The sequence below is a fragment of the Prionailurus bengalensis genome, chromosome C1, assembly GCF_016509475.1.
Source record: "Prionailurus bengalensis isolate Pbe53 chromosome C1, Fcat_Pben_1.1_paternal_pri, whole genome shotgun sequence".
NCBI lineage: Eukaryota > Metazoa > Chordata > Mammalia > Carnivora > Felidae > Prionailurus > Prionailurus bengalensis.
The window spans coordinates 192,116,110-192,142,949 of NC_057345.1; the positions used below are offsets into that span (position 1 = coordinate 192,116,110).

At 38.6% G+C, this 26,840-nt stretch overlaps 1 protein-coding gene and 1 non-coding gene across 3 annotated transcripts in view; one reads left to right on the forward strand and one right to left on the reverse strand.

Moving 5' to 3' along the window:
- Nucleotides 1-26,840, forward strand: part of PARD3B (par-3 family cell polarity regulator beta) — a 1,020,722-nt gene that overhangs the window by 784,212 nt on the left and 209,670 nt on the right. The window lies entirely within an intron of this gene.
- Nucleotides 14,691-14,774, reverse strand: TRNAQ-UUG. Its single transcript has one exon. It is a non-coding gene; the product is annotated as a tRNA-Gln (tRNA).

Here is a 26,840-nt window from a genome sequence, read left to right on the forward strand (position 1 = left end):
CCCTCCGTAGCTCACCTTCACATATGGGATGAAATGGAAATTGTTTAGACAGGCTATAAGCTTCTCCATGTTCTGATCCTATTTGTCTCAGCACATCTTTAGTTTATTCCCTGGTTGTAAGTAATGTTTCTTCAGTCTGGAGCTGTCTCTTGACAATGGGGTTTGAAAGACCAGTGTGTTCTCTTTTTTAAGACCCACATCAAGTCCCCCTCTCCACCGGGTGAAGGCTTCTTCCACTTACAAAAGGAGACCTGGGGCGCCTGGGTGGCGCAGTCGGTTAAGCGTCCGACTTCAGCCAGGTCACGATCTCGCGGTCCGTGAGTTCGAGCCCCACGTCAGGCTCTGGGCTGATGGCTCAGAGCCTGGAGCCTGTTTCCGATTCTGTGTCTCCCTCTCTCTCTGCCCCCCCCCTGTTCATGCTCTGTCTCTCTCTGTCCCAAAAATAAATAAACGTTGAAAAAAAAATTTAAAAAAAAAAAAAAAAGGAGACCTAAATGCTCCTACAGACAATCACGATGTAATTGTTTGCTAACTTTCTCACTCTGGGACACTGAGCCATTTAAGGGCTTAACCTTCACACCCTTAGCACCTTGGACAGAGACCGGGCTATACCAGCCGAGTATCTTTTTGTGGTTGAATTAGCATGTTAACTAATAAAATGGCCTATAACAAAATAGAAATTACACACTTTTAAAATAAAGAACCAATAAATGAGCTTTAGTCATTTCCAACAAGTCATAGCATAGACTTAACTTTTCCTGGCTCGTGAGAACTCCTAGAGACTTTGTCCCCTGAGACCTCCCTGCTGGACTGCTCCCAAGAACATCTTTTCCTCAATACCCCAAGGATATGCCTTCACAGAGACATGGGGACCCTTGCAAACAAGGAAGGAGTCCGTAGGGAGAAAAAAGGCGGAAGAAACTAGTCATTTCCCCCTTGTTCACTAGTTGTCTTAATGATGTGGTGAAATTAGAGCAGCTCCCAGACTTTTCATGGGCTGCCCAACTTTTTAAAAATGGGGAGGTCATCATAGGGCAACCAAGTTTTAATTTCACCAAGTGAAAACATAAATTAAACTCCCCAACTACTATAACCTATTATTTTATCAAAAAAGAACATTTAAGAATTAACAAAATGGGAAAGATAGACTTGCAGAGTATGGGAGAGTTCTTCAAGCGTACGTAATGGCTTTCATGAAGTGACGTACTTAATTTTCTCATTTTGTTGCTATTTGGAGATAATTTATTCTGGACTGACATGGAATAACATGCAAAATGTACTATTCTTCGATGCGGACGGGGCGGCGGTGGGGGTGGGGGGAAGCCTGCAAACAGCAAGATAGCCAAAGGAGGAGGACCAAGGAATTTCTCCGTGCTGCTCATAACTGACCTTATGGAACCACCAGTTGCCGGGAGGGAGACAAAAACTCATCTTATCTTTTTTTCCGATGCTTCCACTGTTAAGAATTGCTCTTGGGTTGAGCAAGGGGAACCTACATCTTGAAAGCTGAATTCAAGCCATTACTTAAGAATTTCAAAAAGTATCAATGGATGACAGTAGCACTTTTAACTTCCAGGAAAAGAGCACTTTAAGTGCTTTCTGTCATCTTGGTTACTTACTGAAATCTGTTGATGGTGTGGTGGGTGGTAAGGTAATGTTTGCATTAGCATGGCAACCGCCACCTTAAAAATAATTATGTTCATGTACGGTTTGTCGTGTGTTACTTTTACCTTGTGTGTGGTCCTAGGTCCATACTTCTTATGGTATTTCAACCACAGGCACCCCTAGAGGACCATCTGTGGGCTCTTGGTATTGCTAACGTGGCCCCAGACGTGTGTGGTGTTGCCTAGCTTTTCTGTTGGCACCTTATCTACCAAGATCAATTGACGTTCTTAGTTACAGATCAGTGTTCTGGTGATTTTTATTCTCATAATTGAAACTTATCTCATAAAAGTGGGAGCCTATTCCACCAGTCTGTAAGATAAGTATTGTTTTGAGAAAGAAATGAATATACAGTTTTAACGTCTCAAACATTCAGTTTTTAAAATATCAAAGTTATAAATAGTTCAGCCTTCAACCTGGCCTTATAAATTTTAACATATCATTATAATCAAATATAAATAGCCCCCCACACAATGAAACTTGTTATATATGGGGCCTCCTTTCTCTGGTTGTTGAATTTATTAAATATGGTAGGTAGACAGATTCTTCTGAGTTTTGAACTACGGTCTGGAGAATCCAAAGGCAACTTGTTATTGTGACATAGACTTCAGTGTCTTTGTTGATCAGTCACAGTGCTAGCATAAAATTAGAGAATTACATCAGAGGCTGGAAGTTGTCTGACTTGTGTATATTTTCATATACTCCAAGATTATCCTCTAGAGAAAATAACCTGTATTGAAAGCAGCAGTATTTGGAGTGTGGGGTTTTTTTGTTTTTTGTTTTTTGTTTTTTGTTTTTTGTTTTTTTTCCTTTGAAGGTATTAGAGACCATCTAATCAAAACCTTAAACCTGTAACGTGATCATTTAACTTTGGGGGAATAGTTTTAATAAGATATAATTCGCCGGCCGTATACTTTACCTAATAAGCATACAAGTTAGTGGTTTTTAGTATATTCAAATGATTGTGCAACCATTACCATGATCAACCTTAGAATATTGTATCAACTTAAAAAGAAACCTAGTACCTGTTAGCAGTCACTCCCCATACATCCATCCTCAACCTCCTCTCCAGCTCTAGACAACCACTAATATGTTTTCTGTCTCTATATATTTGCCTGTTCCAGACATTTTGTATAAATGGAATCATATACTCTGTGGTCTTTTGTGACTGGTTTCTTTGGCCTGGCATAATGTTTTCAAGGTTCATCCATGTTATGACATATATCGATACTTCAATCCTTTTTGTTGCTGAATAATATCCCATTGTATGGGTAAACACATTTTGCTTATCCATTCATAAGTTGATGGGCATTTGTGTTTCCACTTTGGGAAATTCTGAATAGTGCTATTATGAATAATCATGTATAAATTGTTATATGAATATATTTTCATTTTTTGGATATCTACCTAGGAGTGGAACTGCTAGGATATACAGTAAAACTCTATGTTTAACTTTTCGAAGTACTACAAGGCTGTTTTTTCAAAGTGACGGCAACTTTTTACATTCCTACCAGGAGTCTGTTCAGGTTCCAGTTTTTCCACATCCTTGCCAACACTTGTTATTATTACCTGTTTCATATTATCTCCATCCTAATAGGTTTGAAGTGGTATCTCCTTGTGGTTTTGATTTACATTTCCCTGATGACTAATGATCGTGAATATTTTTTTTCTTGCACTTATTGGAAATGTATGTATCTTCCTTGAAGAAGTGTCTATTCACATCCTATTCACTTAAGTTTTAAGATCTGTTTTCAAATATAATAAAAGATAAGAAATTGGAAGATGGGGAATGTGGGGATGAAAAGGAAATAAGATTCATAGAAAATGTCCTCACTTTTCTAATATTCTTACCTATTGAAGACTCTTAAAAGTTATCTCTCACCCCCACTGGATAAAATTTTAAAAACTTTTTAAAAAATATTATTTTCTCTGATTTAAAAAGTAAAATTTTGGGGTGCCTGGGTGGTTCAGTCGGTTGAGCGTCCAACTTTGGCTCAGGTCGTGATTTCATGGTCGACGAGTTCGAGCCCCGCATCGGGCTCTGTGCTGACAGCTCAGAGCGTGGAGCCTGCTTCAGATTCTGTGTCTCCGTCTCTCTCGGCCCCTCCCCCACTCATGCTCTGTCTTTCTCTGTCTCAAAAATAAATAAACATTAGAAAAAAATTTTTCCTTAAGTAAACTTAATATTAAAAATGTAGAGGCATGGCGTTTATTTGTTTTTATTTCTAAGTGAAATCTTTTTTCAGAAGGGCCCAGTTACTACGTGATATGCAGGGAAAGATGGTCAGTTTTAGATTCTAGGACATAGTCCAAGATGCTGATCCAGGATGTTTCCTTCTGATTTTTCAGGGAGAATCAGGAAGTGAAAACAAAACCTGTCTCACATCATTTCAGATTAATCATAACACTGTCTTTCCTGATTGCTCTAATTATGGGTATACTCAATAGTCACCTGTTAATCATGGAACAGAAGGATGGCCCCTAATGTGGGATATTTTATAGAGAGTATATGTCTATTAGAACTTTATGTCTATTAGAACATTTCTCCAGAGAAATGGATTATGATGAACTTCTTTTGCTGTGTTTCTACTAGTGCCTCCTATGTGCCTTCCACAAGAAGCAAGAGAGACACTACTAGAATTCAAATAGATTGACAATGCCAAGTGGAAGAAAAGCAAATGGATGAATTAAACAATTAAAACTCCTATTGGAGTTTTATTTCTAAGAAGTAACGGTATTTCCAAAAAAGAATAAAGAGGAGATCTTAATTCCAGGGCAACATTTCTCATCCTCAGTTATACTTGATGCTTTTAAGCCACAGGAAGAGTTAATATCTAGTCCCAGAGTACATTGATGATTAGTCTGGAATGATAACTGTGACCTTCTTTAAATTCAGTAACTATCCAGTAAAAATTGACCTTGATCAGTGTGAGAACTGGGTTGTCTTCCCTTTGCGCTGTCCATATAGAATCATGTCTTGAGACTATCATTTCTTAATGCTAAACAATGGTATGTTTAATCATTTCACATTCTTCTATTAAATTCATCACTGAGATCTATTTTCAGGGCATTGTTTTCTTATTCTGTTTTCTATAAACTTTCTCTTAATTAATATTCACTGAGCATGTTCAGATGAGAGGACAGAATAACCATCAATAAGGACCTTCATGAGAGTCATTTTTTATTGTAATAATGTTTTATATAACCAAGTATATCCAGCATATTATCATGTTGACATCTGTTATAGGCTGAATCGTGTCCATTCAAAATTTGTTTTAAGTCCTAACTCCCAGTACCTCACAATGTGACTGTTTTTGGGGACAGACTCTTTAAAGAGGTAAATTAGGTGAAACAAGCCCGTTAGGAGGATTTTAATCCAGGACGATCGGGGTGCTTATAAGAAGAGGCGATTTGGAAACAGGCACATGCAGAGAGAGGGCCATGTGGTGACACAGGGAGAAAGCAGCTACCTACAAGCCAGTGAGAGAGGCCTCAGAAGAAGCCTACCCTGCTGACACCTTGAGCTCAGACTTCCGGCTTCCAAAATTGTGAAAAGATGAATTTTTGTTGTGAAAGCCACTCAGTCTGTGGCACTTGTTATGGCAGCACTAGCACACTAAAACAATGTATGGTTATTATAAAAATTATGAACGAGTAGTTTAAATTCTTTTTTTTCAAATCTTTGAAATTGGTGTATATTTTATGTATAGCACATCTCCATTTGCACTGGTCACATTTCAAGCGCTCAGTGTCCATATGCAGCTAGTGGCCACTGCACTGGACAGGGCAGGTACCAAAATATACAATATTATGAGCATCTGGATGATGGGGAAAAAGCGAGCTCAGAAAACCAGGAGGCTAAAATAGAGGTTTAGTGGCAAAAGTTAAAGAACACAGTGTCTGGATTTTTACTTTTTTAATTTAAAACTAATACAGCCACATTACAGAAAATACGGGAAAAACAAAAAGAGAAAAGATAACCTCTTTCCCATAATCCCATAACTATAACACAACTACGTTAATTTCAATATTTTCCATCAGCCTTTTATTCTAAATATTTCACCTTGGCTTACACACAATTTTGTTTTTTGTTTTTATTTTTTTTTTAATTTTTTTTCAACGTTTATTTATTTTTGGGACAGAGAGAGACAGAGCATGAACGGGGGAGGGACAGAGAGAGAGGGAGACACAGAATCGGAAGCAGGCTCCAGGCTCTGAGCCATCAGCCCAGAGCCCGACGCGGGGCTCGAACTCCCGGACCGCGAGATCGTGACCTGGCTGAAGTCGGACGCTTAACCGACTGCGCCACCCAGGCGCCCCTGTTTTTATTTAATGTATCCTAGCCAGTTTTCCATATTGTTACAGTCCTCACAGCCATTGTTTTCAGAAGCTATGTGATACTCGAACAAGTGGAGGCAACAGAATTAGTGTCCTTTACTATGGCAGTGGTTAATGTGTACCAAGAAAGAAAATAGATTAAAAGTAGAAAAACAAAAAGAACGAAACCCAGAAAATTAAGAGAAAGTTTTTAGAGCAAAATTCCTTTTACTTCTTCAAAGGTTGAGCAGATCACCATGAGCACAAAGCATAGTGAAGACTAAGGATAGGTGGTAAATAGGTTAATTTATAACCAACGCTTTAATTAATGTGATACACTGAATTCTAAGCAAAATTTTAGTGGCCCTTTATGGTAATTATGCATAAATAGTAAATGTTAACATAGTATAATATAATTAGGGATAGTGTCACATGACCAAACAGAAGTTTTAATTTTAATTTTCTCTCTCAGTTTTCCAGTCCTTACAATCAGTTTTAATGTCAAGTATTATCCTGATATTTGTCTTATCCAACTGGAGGATTAGATGTTCCTTCAAACAAAGCTTATTCATTTATTATAAATTATTATTTAAAACAGTGGAAAAAGCACTGTGAAATGCAACATAAATGACCCAGATGATCTTGATATGGTTCCTGATTTCAAGTGACCTTAGTGATGAGTATCTCATTAATTTACTCATTCATTTATTAGGAGAGTAATACAAAGTAAGATTAAAGAAGTGAGTTGGGAAGAGGTTGAGAAGGGCCTGCATAAACAGGGTAGAGTTTGAACTTGATTTCAGAGGCAGTAGGGAGCCCACAGAGATCTTTCCGTGGAGCTTAAATACAGGTACACGGTTATAAATGTTTTTAGAACGACCATGCTGAGGACCATGTGGAGGATGGACTGGAGCGGGAGAGATCTGTGGCAAGACATCCAGATAGTAGAAGGCTGATAGAAAGACCTGGAGAAAAAAAGATCAGGCCTGAATGAAGGCACGGGCAAGAGGGAAGGAATTGAGAAAGAGACGATTTCTTCAGTGTGTAATTTAGGACATTGGCTATATGCCGTGATAAGCTATAAAGGAAGAGGAAAAGGAAGAGGCTTAGAGGAAAGGGAATAAATTTTGTTTTTACTTGAATTTGAGGAGCCTCTAGACACCTGAGCAAAGAAGTCTTGTTTTTAGGAAGTAGATGGAAAGAGAGAGAGAGCAGGAAGCCCTTCTAGACGGTATGAAGAAAAAGGCTGAAAGGCAGGCACACCCAGAGAGCTTGCCCTGTCAGCCATGAGAGAGTTGCACAGAGCATAGGGTGCTTGACAGTGTTCTGCAGAAGATTTACAAAGAATAAGGTCCAAAAATGTACCACACAAGTCATCAGTGACCTTAGCAAGAGGAGTCTAAGAAAATTTGTTGAGACAAAACCCAGACATTCATAATAGACGCTTATTAGGTATTTTCTATGTGCTGGACACTGTTCCAACTTTACCATACGTTATCTCATTTAACTCTTCTCACAATCCTATTATATATTTTCTAGAATTATCTCCATGTTACAGGACACAGGATTGGAGGACTGAGTGCTATGGAAGGCCACCAGATGATTAGAGATGGCTGGCGGAGCCCAAGCTTCAGTTAAAATTAAAAAGTTGAGGGAAAGGCTTTAGTTAGGAGAAGAAATTGCAATGTAGAGTTAGAAGAAAAAGCAGAATGACTAGTACATAGGTCAGTGTTTCCCATACTTGCTGGAGCTAGGCATCACTTGGGTTCTTACTAAAATACGGATTTTTTTATTGTTTAGATTAAAATAGAATTTAAATTAATGTAATATACTTGATTATATGCAAAATTTTAATCGACCTGTATGGTAATTAGACATAAAGAGTGAATGTCGACAAGGTAATCCCATAATATAATTAGGGATACCTTTACATGACCAAAGAGAATTTTCAATTTTCTTCATCTCTTAGTTTTCTAGTACTTAAAATCAGTTTCAGTGTCAAGTATTATCCTGATACCCACGCATATCCTCACCACACTGAGTAATTAATAGAACGTGTGGGAGTTGAAGAAGCCGAGAAAGCAAGATTTGGTGGGGTTGGGTGGCAGGGGCTGGGGGAGGAGTCAGTAACTACCCCTAGGAAGCATGGAAGGCACGTGGGTGGTGTTAATGTCTGAGAAACTGAGGGACTCCAGGCAAACCTAGAGTAGAGAGAACCAATGACATGAGGTCCTGGGGGAGGTGGAGAGGAAGAGAGGGGTCCCTTTGGTGGTCAGCTGGTTGCTGTAGATAAATCTAAGGGTGATGGTGGGGACTTGACGGGAAATCCTGACTGATACATTCCAACACCGCATGCAGTCGAGAGGGAAGCGGTATGCATGCAGTTTGATGGCAGCGTAAAATCTGGAATCGCTGCCACGGGGAATGTAAATGAGAGCTGAGGAGGAGTAAGTGAAATCACCACTGAGCATTTCCAAAGCAGGAGGAAATGAATGGGAGGTTGCATCTAGGCAGCTACAGTTTAATGGGTGTGACGGAGGGCCTGGGGGAAGAGGTGTGAATTCATGGGAGTCCTGGAAGACCCTAGATGCCTGCAGTGAGAATGGTGAGAAGGTCTGTTTCCTCATTTGTTGTTTTGTGTTTGTTTGGGTTTTGTTTTTTTGTGTTTTTTTTTTTGTGTGTGTGTGTGTGTGTGTGTTTTTTTATTATTAAGTCTGGAAGAACAAGCCCGGTAGGTACTAGAGATGGGGAAATGCTAGAACAACCTCTAGGCTCAGAATGAAAATAATAGCTACTATTAATTGAGCACTTAGGATGTATTAGAAGTTTTCTACACACATTACACGGCTAGGGCTATGATGCCGCCTAGCTTCAGTTCAAATAAGAAAGTTGGGGATGCCTGGGTAGCTCAATCAGTTGAATGTCCAACTTCATCTCACGGTTCGTGGGTTTGAGCCCTGCCTCGTGCAGGGCTGCCTCGGATCCTCTGTCCCCCTCTCTCTCTGCACTCCTCCTCCTGCTGGCTCTCTCTCTCTCTCAAAAATAGACATTAAAAAAAAAAGTAAAAAGCTAGAGGAAAGTCAGGAAGAGAACATGCCCTGAAATTTATTCAGAGTGCAGGGGCGCCTGGGTGGCGCAGTCGGTTAAGCATCCGACTTCAGCCAGGTCGCGATCTCGTGGTCCGTGAGTTCGAGCCCAGCGTCGGGCTCTGGGCTGATGGCTCGGAGCCTGGAGCCTGTTTCTGATTCTGTGTCTCCCTCTCTCTCTGCCCCTCCCCCACTCATGCTCTGTCTCTCTCTGTCCCAAAAATAAATAAAAAAAAAACGTTGAAAAAAAAATTAAAAAAAAAATTTATTCAGAGTGCAATATAATCCATTCATCCACCAGTAAACAACTGACCTTTGTGTCCCCAAACAGGTAGTTTGATGAAGGGGACTGGGTACCTGGAGAGAACGCACCTCCCTTAGGAAGGAGAACTGGAAGGGCAGAAAGGAGGAAGGTTATAATCCTAAATTTCAGTTTTCTTTGTTTTACCTAAGAAGGCCTAAGGGCTGACCTGTTCACATTCAGAATAGAAAAGGCAAGTGGAGGGAGGTTCCAGACCAGTGTTTTTCTGGTGTCACAGTTCACCCAGGTGCAGCTTCTTAGGAGAGTGGCTTGAGAGTGCTAGGCGGGCTGGAAGTTAGCAGAAAGAGACATGATTTTAAAAAATAATAAGAGAAAAATCTATGGGCACTTCTAAGGCAGCTGCTGATGGGCTCTGGTTAAGAATTATCTGTGGGTTCCTTCAAAGTCTTGAAGAGGAAGCCATGAAAAAACATCCAAGGAAAAATATGGAGGGGAGTTTGAGAGGCTAAGTACTGATTCTCATAGACTTTGATTGAAAAATTGTAGTGAATTTGAAGTGTATGAGCAATGGTCGTCCTCAAAGGCTCCATAATTCAGCTAGTTCACTACAAATTCACTGAACTGCCTCTGGTTTTGCTTCAAATCCCTGCCACTACCAAAAATGTTAGCAGCAATCAAATACACGGTTATAATTTATAGCTGCTGTATTGACAGGCAGACAGATCCCTCCTCCCAGAGCCTCGTGGTATTGGCTTCCAGTGAACCTGGGCACTTGAAAAAAATTATTGAGTGAAATCTATGGGTGCATGCTGAATCTGTAGGGATGATTTCCATATGTGCCCAAGCTCTAGGATTATGGTGAAGTCTAAAGTTATTTTTAGATTTTTTAATTTTATTAAACAAAGAGTCTGATTTTAGCAAGTATATTGACAAAGAAAAGATACCAATGATTCTCTTATATTCCTGTGTTAAAATACAGTTTCACAAATGCCTTTTGTATTATTCCCTACCCTGTGTACTTCAGGGTCAAATCCTAGTAAGCTGGCCCAGAAAAAAATGGCAGCCCGGTACATGTTTTAATTTAGCAGGTATTAAAATGAGGCCTCATATTTGAACCCTTTCACTTTGGAGACAATTTTATGTGTGGACATTTATTTGCCTGTGTTATATTGTACACATAAAATTCAAAATTAAAATTTGGTCAGAATGACATGTGGTGTTAACATTTGCCTTTCCTCAATCCTTGACACTCAAAATCAAGTTACCCATTGTAAATACGCTAATTACACACTGCCTCAACAGTAACTTCCTCAAAGGATGGTGTTTAAAGTAGATAATGCCAAAGCTTTGGAAGGCTGGAAGGTTGGAAGGTACTGAATATGTATGGTTTACATGCATTTAATTAATCATTTATCTCCTTCCATTTCACACATTTCTGCTTCTCATCTGCACCACATCTTTGTACTGTTTTAGGTGGATCCTTATATCTGGTGTTAATGCCAACGCTTACACTTCAGTTTCACTTGCTTTTCCTCTGAATCTAGTGAATTCCCAATAAAAAACAAAAACAAAAGCCAAGGGGGAGTTGTATATATTAGGAAGGCAGTTAAATAAATGGACATGTTTCTGGAAGTCTCAGAAACACGGGGATAACATATCCACTCCTGTTTAGGGGAGGTCTGCCCTGAATTGTAGGGAAGGGGGGCAGTGAGAGATCCAACAAGAAATTGTAGGGGTGAACAAAGCAGAATAAAAGCAAGTATGTGCTTCCCTCTTCAACATTTCCTATCTATCCTTCACCTTCTACTTTTCCTTATTCTTGTTTTAAAACTTCTATTTTGAAATAATTTTCGATTTCAAGAAAAGTCACCCCCAAAAAGTATAATTCCCATATACGTTTCACCTAACTCCTCCCAATGTTAAGATAGTGCAGACCTATGATACAAAGAGCTAAAGTAAGAAATTAACATTGATACAAAACATCAAACCCCAACTGAACATCACCAGTTTTCCCATCAATGTCCTTTTTCTGTTTCAAGATCCAACCTATAATCCCACATTGCATTAGTTATGGTGCCTCCTTGGTCTCCCCTATTCTGTGCCAACCCTTAGCCTTCCCTTGTCTTTCAGGACCATGACACCTTGAGGAGTATTTGTTAGTTACTTTCTAGAACAATCCTCAGTTTGGGTTTGTCTGGTGATTGGTCATGATTACTTCACTTATTCACTTATTACTAGTGAAGTTAATCTTGGGTTGTTTCATTAAAGTAGCGTCTGCTGGATTTTTTTCCCCATTTTTAATTTATACATATCTTGTGGGAGATATCTGAGACTATACAAATGTCTAGTTTCTTCTCATACATTCACCGGGTTAATTTTAGTATGGTTTCTTCTCAGTGTTTCTTATCATGGCAATTATTACAGTGGTTGCCAGTGGTCATTTTTAGTTCACTCCTTCCTTCCACACTTATTAATTGGAATTCTTCTTTAGTGAAGAGCTATCCTTTCTCCTCTGACCATTAGTTTTTTGTTGATTTATATTATTATAGATTCATGGATATGTATTTTGTTTTATAGATTATAATCCAGTCCTATCATTATTTTGGTGCTTAAGTTATTCTAACTTTGGCTGTTGGGGGCGTTTTCAGGGTAACTGTTCCCTTTTGACTTGCCTAGTTTTTGTGTGTGTGTGTGTGTGTGTGTGTGTGTGTGTGTGTGTGTGTGTGTGTTTTGAGAACTTTCTTACTGTTTGGCACTGTGAGATGCCCCAAGATCATTTCATGTTTTCCTTGCCACAGTCAAGGAATCAAACATTTTTCCAAGGAGATCTGATTTCTCTTATTGCATAATCATATACAGAGGCCAAGAACCAGGAGTACTCACTTTTAGGTATTGTTTCTAGATCCTCTCAGCAGACAGAACTTGGAAATCTATGTATGTGCACGAACCAGTGCATAAACACATATCCATATTTCTGAATTGGAGATTCAGAAATCTTTTAATCTTTTAATGAGATTTCAGATTCTCATTTAAAAAGCTTTAAGTTTAGGGACGCCTGAGTGGCTCAGCCGGTTGAGCATCCGACTTTTGATTTTGAATCAGGCTGTGACCCCAGGGTCATTAGATTGAGCACCATGTCCAACTCCACGCTGAGCACGGAGTCCTTGTGGGGTTTTCCTCTCTCCTTCTGCCCCTTCTCCACTCACACATGTGCTTGCTCTCTCTCTCTCTCTCTCTCTCTCTCTCTCTCTCTCTGTCTCTCAAAACAAAAACAAAAACAAAAAACTATAAAAAACATGAGTTTATACCGATACCTCCAATTCCAATGTAATACCACAGTCTTCATTATAGACTTCCTCCTTTCCTGATTTGTAATTTCTTTTTCATTTAGCTAGAAAGCTGGCTCTCGTTATTTGCAATATATTTACTTATTTGTTCAACCCTAATATATGCTGAAAGTTATCGCAGAATTCCTAACCCATACCCTTGTTGAGGCCAGAGTATGGTATTTGTGTACAATTATGTTTGACTTTACCCTTACTGTATCCACTTTTCCAATGTTACTTAAGTTCTTTCCCAAGCCCTTCAATGTGGGATGCTAGTTATTTATAATATAATTAGGTTTATTCTTATAGTTGTATTCCTATTTGGGGTTCCCCCCCACACACATCTTGATTGATTGTTGTTAACATATTATAGAATAAAATTTACTCTTTGTTTTGTACACTTCTAGGGCTTTTGTTTTGTTTATTTTTGAGAGAGAAAAGAGTGAAGGGGGGCAGGGGCAGAGCGGGTGGGGGGAGAGTGAGGATGCAAAGCAGGCTCCCTGCTGACAGCACAGAGCTTAACACAGGGATCTGACTCATGAACCATGAGATCATGACCTGAGCTAAAGGCAGATGCTTAGCTGACTGAGCCACCCAGGTGCCCCTCTAAGGGTTTTTATCCGTGTAGAGTCACGTACCCACAGTCATGATACAGAACAGTTCCATGATCTCCAAATCACCCGACCCCCAATTTCTGACAATCGTTGATCTGTTTTCCATCTCAGACAATATGCAGGCTTTTGGGTCTGGCTCCTTTCATTTAGCAGAATGCATTTGAGATTCATCTATGTTGTCGTGCGAGTAGTGTTCCGTCGTATGGAGATTGTACTCTATTCTTATGACACGATTTGTGATCCTTGCTCCTGCATCTCATGTTTACATCCATAAAATTGCCCACTGGACTGATGCTTTTTGGGACCCTGAAACTGTGACTTTTAAAGTATGCTTTTCATCTTTCTTTAGCACAGTTTGCCTCACTTTACCTTATTTACTATAGTTATTTCCTATGACCACCCATCGTTTTAACATTTGAAGGAGGGTTAGAGCCAACCTTTAATTATTTTTGGTAAGATTGACAGGGAGAGTATGGATAATTGAAATCTTCACATAATCTACAAGCCTTGTAATAGCTACTTCTTCTTCCCCCAACTACTTAAAGGTAGCAAAATGGACTCATTTTAAGTTTTATGTCCTTTCCCTTCCTTTACTTATCCTCTGGTAGAAGCACTAATGAGTCCTCAGGTGACCATAAAAATGGAAAGACAGAGAGAAAGGGGAAGCACAGGCTGTGGGTAATCTGCATAGTAGATAAAAAGCCTCTGAGTCACTGAGAATTGATTGCACTCTAGTAAAGTAGATCTGATTAGGGATTATGTATCTTTGACGTATTTTAGATTTCCATTTAATGCTTGGCACTTGTTGATCCAGTGGTAGACTTATGGTCTGTCCTAAAAGTCTACCTAAAAGAATATATTTCTACCCAGAAAATATCAATTTCCTAGCTCTATTGTCTCTTTTTGCTTTCTGTACACTTCACCACAAAGTATGGCATTAATTTGTGACATCGGGCACATCTTAATTGTACCAAAGCAGATATTTGTATCTTACATCCATGGATAGGCACAGATGGGTAGTCTTTTGACAATCTGTTAACTTCTACAAATCTTATATGCTAATGTAGGCACATTTCCTGAAGGAGAGGACCCTCGTTTAAGTCAGATTTTTCAAAGCTGCAAAACAAACAAAATTAAGGTTGTTACCAGAGAGATCATCTACATAACTCCTCTGATACTAACTGGCATGGTAATCTTGAAAACCCTCAGGATGCTGTCTCTTAGTCTGAGAGATCTTCATTCAGCCTCAAGAAGCATTCACTAGACTATACGTTTCTTTTTTTTTCTTTTTTTTAATTTTTTTTTAAAATTCATTTACTTTTGAGAGACTGAGAGAGACAGAGAGCAAGCAGGGGAGGAGCAGAGAGAGAGAAAGGGAGATACAAATCTGAAGCAGTCTCCAGGGTCCGAGCTGTCAGCACAGAGCCTGACGTGGGGCTCGAACCCACGACTGCGAGATCATGACCTGAGCCAAAGTCAGACACTCAACCGACTGAGCCACCCAGGCACCCCTAGATTATACACTTATTAAGAGAAAGTATCGAACCTTTTTCTTTCTGTATTTCCAACACCTAGCCCAGAGCCTGATATATAATAGGTGTTTGATAAATACTTCCCAAATGAATTCAATATTTCAGGCTACTGATAGGACTTTTTAGTTTACTCATCTAAGAAATCTAATTAGTTTAGTTGTTTGTGAGACATATCATTTAATTAGTTTGTAGGAGTTCATAAAGCTTTGTCATCTAGGAGTTAATTAGCTAGTAAATCACCAAATGCTAATAAGTATATGCAGTACTTTTTTCTAGTACATTTTATATTTATATCATATGTCTTCCTTTCCTAAATCCATGTTGCCCGCATTGGTGAGAAATGGGATTATCCTCCTCCCTTTCTATTTCGCCTAAGGTAAGGAAGGTTTGACTGATGTTGAAAGACACTTCATAGTGTGAAATCTTAAAAAATAAGTTTTATTTTAGTTTTTTGGACTCTGGATATAAAGTCTAAACAGCAAAACTGAGTCATTCTACAGAATTTATTGTTCTAGATCTGTTAATCTATAAATTCTTTTTTTTGTAAGTCTGTTTATTTTGAGAGAGAGAGCGCAGGTGCATGAGCAGGTGAGAGTCAGAGAGAATCCCAAGCAGGCTCTGCTCTGCACAGAGCCCGACACAGGCCTCAATAACACAAACTTTGAGATCACGATCTAAGCTGAAACCAAGAGTCAGATGCTTAACCGACTAAGCCACCCAGGTGCCCAATCTATAAATTCTTATAGAAGACTTTCTGAAGAAAACATTGATAATTTATCTGTTTGGTATTCCAAACAATATACTTTGGCTGAGTTTGGCCTGGTGTGATCCTATCCTTGACAAAGTGGTCACCAACCACTTCAGCCAACTATAATCTTTTTTCAGTCAACTAATGGCATCATTGAAAGGCAGCCCATCCAGGTTTTGGGTATCTAAGTCCTGACTCCCCTGTTTCAACATGAGCTGAGAGCTGAGCAAGCAGGCATGGCTCAATGAATTATACTAATTTAAGGTCACCACAGTCATTAAAACACATATATATACATACATAGGTATAAAAAAAAGAGAGAGAGAAACTTAGTTATACCAGTGTTTGCAAACTGGGATTCCAGAGGCTGAATTTGGCTCACAAATATTGGATGCTTGGGCCAAAGACTATTACTTTAAAAAAAAAAAAAAGAGCCAACATTTTAAAATAAAGGTATTTCACAAAGGGAGACTAAATTTGCTAATTTTTTTCATATTTTTGAAGCTGGTAGAAATCACCAGTTCACGCTTAAAACTTTTCCTGTATATCTCAAATGATTGCTTGATTTTAAGTTTAACCATATGTGTTCTTATTTTCTAAAAATTACTTTCAAAACACTAGGTTAGCAAATCTGTGGTATTACAAAATCTGGAGCCATATTCTGTCTTTCACCTGTGAAAATGTTACTATTAACCCACATATGTTCAACAAAACTGGCATTGAGCTGTTTTTCTAGAAAAAGTGATGGATTTATGCTACTCTGTCCACACATTCTTGGCGAGTGCCCTTTTGACCACTGGCACGTATTTGTAAGACCATCTGCATTGGGGGTAGAGTCTGTGGTTATGGAGTAGGTCCAAGTTAACTGGCCCACACAGGGGAGCCAACCCATGCCCTTGACCCCATTACCACAGTGTTCTAACCAATTGAGCTAAATAATTGAGTAATTGTTTTTCAGCAATCTGATCAAATCAGCTGGCATATATTAGGAGTCTGTCTGTGGACAGGGTGATAATGTCAGTGAACAAGGGAGCTTAAGATAATGGGAAAGTTGTCAAGTCCTCACATTAGTTAGCATGTTATATTTGGCCAAGTAGTCACTAAATTGAACTTTGTCATTACAGCTAATTGCATTTCTGGGCAATTGGTACTCACAAAAACACTAAACTTTTATTGAGTAGGGTTCCTTTATGAAGATTCGGAATTTGGGGTAAATAATTCATAACATATGTACAAACAATTGGGGAACATAGCAGGATGGAAAGAACTTTGTACTGAGCTGAAGTGTTCAAATCCCTGTTTAGTCCCAACTATCCATGTGGCCTTAGGTCTCTGGATTTTCTAAACTTTGAGTGGGACTAGATGATATGATCTCAAAGACTTTTCCAGTCATAAGGGACTTTCTATAACTGTACAATTTTGAACCCATAAGAACCACTTTGCATACAAATCTCTTTTGAACTAAAAATGCAAACGAATAATTTTCACAGATAAATAACTATTTCAAAAGTACTAAGAAAATTTATTTATTTTTTTTATGTTTTCTCAAGTTAGTTAACATACAGTGTAGTCTTGGCTTCAGGATGAGCAAATTTATTTTTTTAATATATTGCTGATTGCGTTAAATCAATATATAATATACACATTTCACATAGAAATTCAATGCGAATCCAATAAATAAATAAACCATAATATTAAATATTGTGTTATCAGTTCTTTTTTTTTACGTTTTATTTATTTATTTATTTTGTTTTTCATTAATTTTTTTTAACATTTATTTATTTTTGAGATAGAGAGCATGAATAGGGGAGGGTCAGAGAAAGAGGGAGACACAGAATCTGAAACAGGCTCCAGGCTCTGAGCTGTCAGCACAGAGCTTGACGCAGGGCTCGAACCCACGGACCATGAAATCATGACCTGAGCCGAAGTCAGACGCTCAACCAACTGAGACACCCAGGCGCCCCTATTTATTTATTTTGAATGAGAGAGAGAGATCGAGAGTCGGGAAAGGGCAGAGAGGGAGAGAGAAAATCCCAAGCAGGCTCCTCACTGTCAGTACAGAGCCCGATGTGGGGCTCGAACTCACAAACCATGAGATCATGACCTGAGCTGAAATCAAGAGTCAGACTCTTAACTGACTAAGCCACCCAGGCGCCCATTATATGATCAGTTCTTAATGACATTTTATATTCCAAAGCACTTATGAATCACCTGGAAAATTTTGCCACCTTATCAAAAAATTATTATTTTAGATGTAACATATTAATGAATTCCTTTGGGATTACTTTTTATTAATCTTATGATCTTAGGTCCATTAATGTGGCCCTTTTAGAGCTACCTGTTTCTTACTTGCTAAATTTAGATGAAACAAGTTAAGCTCAGGCTTTCTTTGCCAAACTGTACAATTTTTCTAGTTCTTTCTTCTCTTTCTTACTAATGCACTCAAATATTACTTTTATAGGACTGAGGTAATGGTTGGATTTATTGTTCTTTTATCCAAAGTGATTCTTCCATCACTGGATTGACTGGATTAGTGAGTCTACAGACCTCAATAGGTTGGGTCCTAGAGAGGGTTAGGGTTGGTGTAAAATGAATGACAACAGCTTAGTCACACTTGAAATAATATATTGGCTTGAGTTTCCAAGCCTTCCAAATAACCTTCCAAAATGAAAAACACAAATACTGTGGGTTTCTACAGAATCAAATGTGACTATAATGTTTGTAAAAAGGATTAGTTATCGGAAGTTGCTTCAATATGAGGTGGCAAAGTTTAGAAATACCAAACCTGGGGAGACCAGGAGCGTTAAATCCAAAGCCAAATATAGGTTGCAGATGCGCAAGGTGATCATTGCCAAGCCAACGTCATCCAAGTGATGCTGCATGTGTACCCTGCGCCCGCCATCCAGAGCCATTCAGAAACAGGCTGCCAGGGCATTGTGGCAGATTACAAGACACCTCTGTCATCTGAATAAACAGGTAGCTGGGCAAAAGTAAATTTTCCAGTATTATGCCTTTCATACAGTGTGATTTGAAATTGATCTGATAATTAAAACTAGCCCCAGAGATAAGGAAACACCCTCTGGCTAATTTATTTGGTTGAATCATCTACATTTTTTTTAAAGATCTACTCACCAAAAAACTCCATCTGGAATGTTCCATTCAGAGGCTCACACCTCTGATTTATTTAATTATGCACTTTATGTGATTGTGCATTTAATTACCTACACACAAATTTCCTAGCATTTGTTTCTTTTATCATTCCATGAGAACAAGTACAGCCATTTTGAACCGTAGAATAGGACTAGGAATCTGAAGGAATTATTCATCTGTGGTATTGAAGAAAGGAAAAATTAGCCATTGGTATAGGGAAGGGAGGAACAAGAAAATATACTTACATAGCAGAATTGTAGTTTCACAGTCTAGTGGACAAGCAAATAAGAGGCTGATGCTTTGGACAGACTATAAATCAATTTCTGGTTTCTTTGGTCAAATTGTAAATCATCACTGTGCTAAGCTACTATATACGTTTCCAGGTGAAAGCATACTTTTATGATTGTGTGTTACCAGTCATGGGTCTCTATGAATTGCAAGTGATTAGAAAACCTTGTCAGAAATCAAGTTATTGTTGATGTTGTTGTTTAATCCTGGATATGTTTTCTTTAGGGATGTTATAATGCTGGAGAATGAGATTAGATCCATTTTGTAAAAGTAGGTTACAATCCTATGGGAAATCTAGTCCTATGAAAAAGATTACTGTCTTTTGCCCAGCCCCTTCTGGACAAAGGAAACATTGTTGATTGCTTGATGGCCCTTGAGTGACTGTCACTTTGGCCGAGCTCCTTCAGAATAAAGTATTCTGGGACCTGGAGGGTATGTAGGATGTTCTCTGTGCTGTTCAATGGATAAGCAGCGACTCTATCTGAAACAATAAATTACACCTCATTTTGTGTTTGGCAACCCGATCTTATGTACGGGTTCTGAGATTTTAGACTTAAGCTACGGAAAGGGAGTTTTTAGACGTTTAAAAAATGAATTGGGGACCCGTACAGGTAGCACAGGTTTGAAAAACTTGACAGACTTGTGACTTTTTGGCCCTGGAAGAGCCAAAGTATGATGTAGAATTTCACTTGAGACATTCAGAATAGATGTATTTCTTCCCTCTCAGCCTATTCATAGTTGAGAATCAATTCAGTTTTATGGCCTACTCTTCAGGGACTTATTGAATAAGAAGGCATATTAGTTAACTTTAAATCTGACATAAAAATATTGAAATCTGATCCCTCACCTTACAAACTAAGTTAGGGCTCAGATTTTTTAAAATTACCTCTTTTTCCAAAAGAACTCTTCCATGAAAGAGCACAGATGGAGATATTGTCATTTGGAATTCTGTTAAGGAGAGGACAAACCAATGACAAAGATGAATAGTGTCAGAACTCCGGAGGACCAGCAACTACCTCACACCCATCTTTATTCAAAACCTAAGACTAAAGAGGCCATAATTTCTGAAACGCTGAAATTAAAGGTCTCGGTATGAGATAGACATGACGTTTTTTTATAGATGACATCTTGCAGATTAATCATCTTTAATGACGGCTTTGGGTTTGAATCTCATTCTAGAATTTAGCCTGGAGTTTTGAAACAGGGTATTTGTACAACACGAAAGACTGGTCATCACGAGGTAGAACCCAAAGATGACCCAGTGCCACCATGGCACTGGGATCACCAGATGTGTGTTACCTTTGCCATGTAATAGCTGTCCCCTGTTTGATCTTGCTGTGGTAGTAGACATCCAGGGCTGTGACCAGCTTAGAGCTGCCACACCTACATTAAGTCAGTTTGGTGATTTCTGTGTTCGTAGGGAAATTAGATTCCAGCCTGGGAGCTGTGTGGGAGGATGACATGTTTGTTATGAGGCACTATGAGGACAGAGGCCATGAAGAAAAGAGATAAGTGATACCTCCCTGAAATCCCTACTTCACCTTTAATTCAGGTCAGCAATGCTTGTTGGATTTTTTTTCTATGCATCAGGCACTAAGAATGAGAGGGGAGACCGCCTTTGACTAATTTGCTTGGATCCTTGCATCTACTAGATCTACAAAGTAGGTGTCCAGTAAGCATTTGTTGAATGAATGCATGTATGCATAAATGAGAAAAACATGTAAAGACCCTACCTGCCCTAGCCCTGGAGGAGCTCACATGTAAGCAGTGGTTCAAAGAGTGCCCTACCCCAAATACAGGCGCTAACAGAAGTACAAGCCCTCCTCGTCTCTGTACTCGCTGCCTGAGTCCAATCTCCATCACATCTTGGCTAAAGATAGATATGCTAATCCAAGTTGGTTTCGTGTGGTAAAAATGTTACCCACATAAAACAAAACAAAACAAAACAAAACATCAAATATGAGTTCTAGTGAATTGAGACATCCCAGAAATTAACCCCCCACAATTCTCGCTTACTCAACATCACTTTTTCTACTGCAGAAAAAGAAGGAAAAAAAAGAAGTCCAAAGTTAAGAAAGCTTCTACCTTTTAAGAACAGTTTCAAACTTAGTATCATTTATTATGAATCAATATAATAACTCTTTTCTATTGTTTAAGGCTCTCTTACCAGCTCTATCGTGCATTAATTATTTTGCTTCTTTTGTATCTGCATAATAAATGCTTGACAAAAAAAAGCCACATAATTTAAGATTTTTATGGCACAATGGAAATTTGCCCACCCCCAGGAAAAAAATTGTGTGATATTCTCATTGTCTCCTCAGGGAAGATTTCATATGTTAAAAAGAAGAAGAAGAACATGAAATGAAAAATAAAATAAAGAATAAAGCCCTAGTTACACTTTATGTGACATGCAGAAGGTTTAGAATATATAGAACATAAAAGAACAGTACATGAGCTACAGTGGGATAGAACGGTGTGTTCTTAATTTTAAATTTCAGATAAATATGATTTCAGCTTTGATCCTACGTGGACTAATTCTTTTGTCACTCAACTAATTAATTCAGTATGCTGGAGAAAAGATGCTAATTTGGGCATCAAAGAAGTGATAATTTTTTTTGTTTAATCGGAGTTATAAAGATAAGTTTTATTCCCATTAGACTGGGTCTGGAGCTCAATCATTTTATTCTTCTTTAGTGCAGACAAGTTCCAGAGAAAATATGCCCTGTTTCTCATAACTTATGAAGATGGAGTAGTAATATCCAGGATTCCCTTTAAGATGGCCCTTTGCATAGTCACTGTACATATATGATATATATACATATACATGTATATATCAACCATGTCTTAACATTGTCCTTTTGTTCTTTACACATAATGAGTTAGTCACCATCATCTGTTCTTTTGATAATGGACTTTATACACAGTACACATAAGTTAATTTGTGTTATTGGAATATAAGTTATAGCTGACACTTTTAGAGACTATAGATGAGGCCTCCAGTTTCCATAGAACTTTTAATTGGCCCTCCCTGGATTAACTTTAATTATGAGTCAGTTTTTCCCTTACCAGGAAGTTTGCTGAAATGACCCCACTTGCCAGTGAATGAACCGCAGAACTGTTTCCTGTGGGGGGGACATTTCCTTCTGCAGGATGAATCTGTGGTCATTATGGAGTGAGCCCTGGCAGGTTGAGCATGGGAAGGCCATGGGCATTGAGGAACCTCCCACAGCTGGTAGAGAAAACGCTTTACGTGGTGTACGATTTGGTCTCAGAATACTTTCCTAGTGTCTGGGTTCCCGGGACAAAGGAGGTAGAGAGAAGGCAAGAGGGGGATGCTGTGAGCACACAGATGAGAATTCTAGGTTCCAGCCATGTGGTCTGTTTGAGTCAGCATTAGAGTTTTATGGACAGGCCATCAGTTGTCTGTGCACTCAAGCTGCCTTCAGAGATGCTCAGAGATCTACTTAAAAGTAATAAAAATAAAAAGAAAGGAGCCACATATTCTGCTGCTTTGAAATAAGTAAACATTTAATAAAAAGAAAAGCCTTTCTAACTATTAAGGAAACATAAAAATGCAAAAAGATCTATTTCTTTAATGCTCTTGTTAAATATATTTCCCAGAAATCATAAGCATTTAGTCTGAATCACTAAGACCCTTGCCTACAATGTCTTAAAGCCAGTGAGAGCGTATGAAAGCAATTAATCAAAGTTCACTGTGCTCCTGAAGAGTATTTCTTCTTCTGGAAAGCAGGATAGAATAACTTAAAACCCAGTGTGGTCGTGACAGTTAATAAGCTTTTTATAGTCCCTGTGTGGATCTGAAAATCATACCTTATTAGTATCTTTATCTTTCTTGCTCACTCATTCACGCTTATTTTCATTTAATTTTAATCTCTGGCCCCTTTTTCATATTTTTTTTCCTCTTTCTCCTAACAGAGTGCTACTTTAATAATGTTAGAGTGGAGTTTTCATTGGCTACACAAACCCTCAGCAAAAGTAACTGTTCAGTAGGTTACAAATCCCTTAACGGATTCTTGCAAGTCAGTCTTCCACATGCCCTTTTTACTTTGTGTGTTTGTTTGTTTGTTTGTTTGTTTGTTTTTCAGAAGATGGGTTATTGATGATGTGCATTTTGCTTTGTTTTGCTTTCTGGGCCCACTAGAATTTCTTGCAATATATTTAGTATTTCCAGATCTACTGCATTTCCTAGCTCCTCAGTCTGGGAAAGCAAATTCGCTCAAGGATTCCCAGCAGCTGAATTCAGAGAGCTGCTTAAGACTCTACCCAGCAGATGTTTTATCCACTTAGGCAGAAATCTTAGAATGTTATAGGACCTCCCTGCCTTTCAATCCTAAAAACAAATATCAACACATTTGAGCTCCAAAGCTTCCCTGCTTTGGAATGAAGAGTCGCCATGACCACCAAGTTAGGAATCCCATCCTGGGAATAAGCAACAACAAGCCAGAGGCAAGTAGCTGTTTAAGGGTAAGGTGGGAATGTTGGCCTCAAAGGAAGTAGTAAAGATATCAGTGGGATTAAACATGTTTGTTGTTTTCATATAGTTCATCTTCATCTTGGAAACGTATAAACATACCCAAAATAAATGTCTAAACGATATACCAGAAATTAACATTTTAATCAGAAATCTTCTTTTTAAAGAGACTCAACTGCTTGACCCAGTTAATAAGAAAGATTTTTAATATGGAGTTTTTCTTCGGTTACTAAACCATCAACTCACTCAGTTTCCCCTTGTGAACATATCTATCAAGCAAACCCCTATCTCCTCTTGCATGCCATGGAGTGGGCTCAGAGAGTTTAAATCACAACCCTTCTGTTATAAAAGCATACTGAGCTTGTCGCATTCCACCTCAGTCCTGAAAAATCACAGGCACCAGCATGATAACCATATATACTGTGGAAAGCTAAAAATAAAAGTAGAATATTTTTCTTTCTTTATCAAGATTAGAAACAAACACATTTGTTCATTATTCTATCAATAATATTAACATAAAAATAGGCAGTGGCCTTAGGTATCTAAAAAAGGGGGGGGGGGACTCTAATTGGTCAATTTTCATTGAATTTGTATCAGATTCATTAACTCTAAAGTACAATGGGAGCCATCTCAGGTAAACAAGTAAAGACCTTTGTGATACACATTTTAGAGAGAAGCAATAGCCAAAGTGCACAAATGAGATTACAATACGTGGAAATAAATTTCATTAGCATATGCATATGCTAATTCAGAACCTGACTTAGAATGCATCAGACAACAGAAACCTTTTATGGGTGAATTTCAAAATAAACTATGGAAATACAGTCAAAGGTTTGTGAACTTCTCTGCCCCCATATTTTGCTCGAACTGTTTCAAAGTGTATAATTTACAAAATGATAAGACAATATCATAGTTTATAAGTCAGCTAGGTACAGGGAGAATGAACCACTATCAAAGTCCAGAACATATTCTGACTGCAAAGTTGGTGCATTTCCACACCTGACATCATTCCGTAGACATTCAAAGTGTAATATTAGTAATGACTGGATCATGTAGCCTCTTCCAAATGGGTGTCATTGACACCCAAAGATACTCCCCGATTACAGAAAGAAGAAATACATTCTGTTTCAAATATTCAGCTCTCCTTGGATTCATAGCTCACCACGAATTTGAAATTAGAGTGTTTGAACATTTTCCTTACGGAACTTTTTAGTCCTCGTAAGCCATTGCTCAGGATTGCTTTATACAGTGTGTGCACTAAATGGAAGAAGAGTGGATACTAATAGCTGTGTAAACTGTCCAGTGGGATCTGGGAGGGAAATTGTAGATAGATAGTACTTAGCAGAATTAAGAAGTGAATTAAATGAGAGACTAGGCATGAACAAAGGCAGAAATAGAGCTATCCATGTTGTAAATTTGGACCATTTATCAGGGTGCGTGGGAATCTGGGAAGGACTTGAAAGTCATTATCTAGAAAACTCATGGAAAGAAATAGAAGTGGAAGAAAATATGGGGCGCCTGGGTGGCGCAGTCGGTTAAGCGTCCGACTTCAGCCAGGTCACGATCTCGCGGTCCGTGAGTTCGAGCCCCACGTCGTGCTCTGGGCTGATGGCTCGGAGCCTGGAGCCTATTTCCGATTCTGTGTCTCCCTCTCTCTCTGCCCCTTCCCCGTTCATGCTCTGTCTCTCTCTGTCCCAAAAATAAATAAATGTTGAAAAAAAAAAATTAAAAAAAAAAAAAAAAAAAGACCAAGAAGTGGAAGAAAATATTTGCTGAGACATTAGGAGATAACTAAGAATTATAGTGAAATCTTTATCATATAGAAAACAAGAGGCTGAGAGCATATTCAGTTCATTGGATTAAGAATTTACCTAACAATTGATGGTGTTAATGGTTACATTCCATGTGAATAGTCCATATGATGTGTCATGGCAGCTCAGTAAATGATTGATTGAATGAATGGATGAACCATTATTAAATTCTACTTCCCCATATGGCCTTTTAGGGCCTCCCTATGTAGGTAAAATAGCAACATAAGAAAGGTCTGCTTTTTTTATTTTCCTATAAACCCTTTCTGAGATTCTTTTCTACCTTATATAGTCTATTTCCTTTGATTTCTCAATTTATACCAAGATGTCTCATTTTATGAATAGAAACCATTTCTCTTATACGTGTTGTATCATGTTGACTGATAAATTAATTACCTGGAACTCCTCCACTGTCCATTCATCGACTCTATAAATGAACTAGTCTCCTTTCTGGCTGCTGCTTTTCTTGAATCTCCTCCTATCTCCATAAGGCCAGTCTCTCTGGAGGTTCTGTATATCTCTGTCCTTTTCTCTTATCAAGAGCTTTGTTCTCCTATATGAGTGTTCATAGCATTATTCACAATAGCCAAATGATGAGCACAGCCCAAATCTCCATCAACAGATGACTAGGTAAGCAACTATGGTATGTCCATACAATGGAATGTTATTCAGCCTTAAAAAAGAAGGAAATTCTGACACATGCTATAACATCGATGAACCTTGAAGACATTATGCTAATTGAAATAACCCACACACCAAAGGACAAATATTGTATGATTCCACTTACATGAAGTACCTAGAATAGTCAAATTTATAAAGATAGAAGGCAGAATAGTGGTTTCCAGGGGCTGGAGGAAGGAGAAATGGGGAGTTACTAGGTAGCAGGTACAGAATTTCACTTTGGGATGATGAAAATATTCTGGAGATGGGTGGAGGTTGATGGTTGCACAACATTGTGACTGTACTTAGTGCTACCGAACTGTATATTTCATAATGATTAAAATGGTAAACTTTACATTATGAGTTTTTTACCACACTGCAAAAGAAAATAGCTTTCTTCGCTTCTCTCTTCCAGCTCCAACCTCTCACACTCTGACATTTCTTCCTATCACCAAACAAAAGTCCTCCAGTATCAGCCACATTGAAAACCTCCTTTTTCAACATTCCACCCCACCTCTAGCAATCACCCTACCAGCCAAACTTCTTGAAGTGGTTGTACACAAAGATACACACTTTTATACTTACCTACCATGCACTCTTGCGATCACTGTCACCTGGCTTCTGCTCATACCACTGCCCTGAGCCATACCAACATGATGAATGGCTTCTGAGTGCCAAATCCAGTGAACTCTGGAGTCCTGACCTCAGTGGACTTCTCAACAGTATTTCCATCTGGTGACCATGGCCTCTTTACAGCGCTCTTCCCTCGGGTCTCTTGAGCCATACTCTCCTGAATTTCTTCATCTCTCTGGCTGTTCTTTCTCTGTCCCCTGTGTACAATGCCTCCCTACCCCTCTCTCCAGACTTTAAGTATTACAGTTCCTCATAACTTTGC